This window comes from Onychomys torridus, chromosome 1 (assembly GCF_903995425.1).
Source record: "Onychomys torridus chromosome 1, mOncTor1.1, whole genome shotgun sequence".
NCBI lineage: Eukaryota > Metazoa > Chordata > Mammalia > Rodentia > Cricetidae > Onychomys > Onychomys torridus.
The window spans coordinates 66,270,860-66,273,810 of NC_050443.1; the positions used below are offsets into that span (position 1 = coordinate 66,270,860).

A 2,951-nucleotide genomic window follows, 5' to 3' on the forward strand; every position below is an offset into this window, starting at 1 on the left:
ACAAACTACTCCGGACAATTTCGAGATAGCTAGCTGAGATGATACAGATTCACAGACAAATTGAACATGGAATTGTGACAGGCCCTGCACTTTCCCAATATGCAGAGACAGGACAAATGATACAGGACTTGACAATTAACACCAAAGTTATCTCTTCAGGATTCCATAAAGATGGCTTCACCCCAGAAAGCAGGAAGTAATTTTAAGAAAACTACACCCACATTCCCCAGAGGTGGGATGTGAGGTTTTTGGTTGTTTAATGAGTTTTGGATATTGTCACTTTTATGACGGTTAGTTACAAGTTGTTAATTGTTAATTGTCAGGAAAAACGCTGAACAAGGAGATTAGATGCTGAGTTTTTGTTTAAAAAAGAAAAAAGAGAATATACATATGAGGTAGATCATTGAATCTACTCTGAAGAAAAAAAAGATAAAGAAATAATAGGATAAATGGGTAGATCATTGAATATACTCTAAAAAGAAATTGGGAGAGATGTAAAAATGACAAAATGTAGACTACTGAATCTATTATGAAAAGAAAAAAGGGAGAATATGGATAGGATCAGATAAAAAGTGAGAGTACTTTATCCACTTTTTAAAAGGAACTACTTGTGTTAAATAGGATAACTAATGAAAATTTTTTTATCTGAGCTTATCAAATGTTACTGGACTGGACATTGTTATTATATATATATAGGAGTTTTTGTCTGACTCTGACAAATGTTAATGGACTAGATATTATTAATGTAATTCTAGAATATATATAGTGTACATACTTATTGTATAGTGTTTCTTGTATTAGTTATAAGCTTTTTAAATTTTAGACAAAAAAAGAAATGTGGTGATATTGTGTTCCCCAAAATATTGTGTACCCTAATAAACTCATCTGGAGTAAGAGAACAGAACAGTCACTAGACAGACATAGAGGCCAGAAAATGGTGGCACTCACACCTTTAATCCTAGCCTTCTGGAGGCATAGAACCATCTGGATTTCTGTGAGTTTAAAGCTACTTTGGCAACAGCCTGGCATGCTGACTCACACCTTTAATACCAGGAAGTGAGCCTTTAATTCCAGGAAGTGATGACAGAAATCAGAAAAGTATATAAAGTGTCAGGACCAAGAACTAGAAGTTTTATGTGGTTAAGCTTTTAGGCTTTTGAGCAACAGTTCAGCTGAGAGGCATCTAGTCTGAGGAAACAAGATCAGCTGAGGAACTGGTGAGATGAGGTGGCTATGGCATGTTCTGCCTCTCTGATCTTCCAGCATTCACCCCAATACCTGGCTCTAGGTTTGTTTTTATTCAGAAGTCTATTTAAGATTCATGCTACATTATAGCTCATATGCCTTCTCCATTTGGTTATTTATTTTTATATTTTGCAAATGAAAATAATAAGGAGTGTTCAAATGACCAAATATGGAATCTAATAATAAAGATGACCAATCCTTTTAGAAAATTATAGTGATCAAATGAGAACAACTTCCCCACAAAAGAAAATATACTTGTACTGTGACTTTATATGTTAGTCTCATATAATCCAATTTTCTGAACTTAGAAAAAAAATCAGCCTTAATCTGAGAGTCTATTTACTTGGGGAAAAATATGAATATCTACCCTTACCTTTCTAATTCACAAATGACAAAATTTGCTTGTAACTCTTGAGGCACTATATCACTGACAGATACTTTAAAGTGTTTAATGAAGTGACAATCTTTGGCAGAGATTTTGCTGCCACCTCCTCAGAGCACAGTTGACATCAGTGTTCTTAAGGCTGTAGATCACAGGATTAAGTACTGGAGGTAGCACAGTGTAGAGCACAGAAATAAAGCTGTCTGTGATTGACGGTACATGGGAAGGTAGCTTCACATAGACGAAGCAGGCAGTAGCAATGAAAACAGTGAAAACAGTGAGGTGGGGGATGCATGTGGAAAATGCTTTGGACTGACCTTTACTAGTAGGAATCTTAAGCACAGTGGAGAAAATGTAAAAGTAAGAGATCACCACACAGATAAAACAAGATATGCACACACAAACACCAACTCCAAGACTTCAGTAAATGACCACAAGTGTTTTGGAGCATGAAATCCTTAGCAATGAAGGGATATCACGAAAAATTTGTGGGATCATGTTGGAACCACAGAAGGGCATGGAAAATGTGCCAGCTGTATATATGGCTCCAAAGAGTGCCCCAGTCGCCCAGGAAACACTCACCATAAGAACACAGGTACCCTCATTCATAATGACATTATAGTGCAGAGGATTGCAAATGGCAACATAGCGGTCATAGGACATGGCAGTCAGGACAAATACTTCTCCTGCTGCAAATGTACTCATTAAAAATACCTGGAAGACACAACCAAGAATGGAAATGGAATTGTTGTGAGTTAGGCTATTGACAAAGAAATTTGGTATTGGAACAGACACAGAAAAGGTATCCAGCAAAGACAAATTCTTCAGGAAGAAGTACATGGGTGTTTGAAGCTGCAGGTCAATGGTGATAAGAATGATGATGATATTACTTATTACAGCTGCCACGTACATCACTAGGAAGAGCACTCCATATAAAGTCTGTAGCTCCTGGATGTCAGAGAACCTCATGAGGATGAATCCAGTTATTGCAGTAACATTGGTCATACTGGATTTCTTTAAGGCTCTTCAAGAGTAAAGAAACAATGAATAAAAATTAACATCACACAAATGATAATACTGACATACAGAAATGCTCAGTGGAAAGGGGTCAAGATACCACACTTAAGGTACAAATACATTTCCAGAAACTCTTATTTCTTTCTTCTTTCATCTCATAATCTTACCTTCTCTCCCTCTCTCTCCCTACTCTATATTCTCTCTGTGTCTGTCTTTACATCCTTCTCCATTCCCTTGCTCACTTCTCTTTGACTTTCTTCCTTTCTTTCTCTCTCTCTCTCTCTCTCTCTCTCTCTCTCTCTCTCTC

At 36.8% G+C, this 2,951-nt stretch overlaps 1 pseudogene; it reads right to left on the reverse strand.

Annotated features, from left to right (window-relative positions):
- Positions 1–1,684: 1,684 nt before the first annotated feature.
- On the reverse strand, positions 1,685–2,632 carry LOC118586007 (annotated as a pseudogene).
- Between the last annotated feature and the right edge of the window lie 319 nt (positions 2,633–2,951).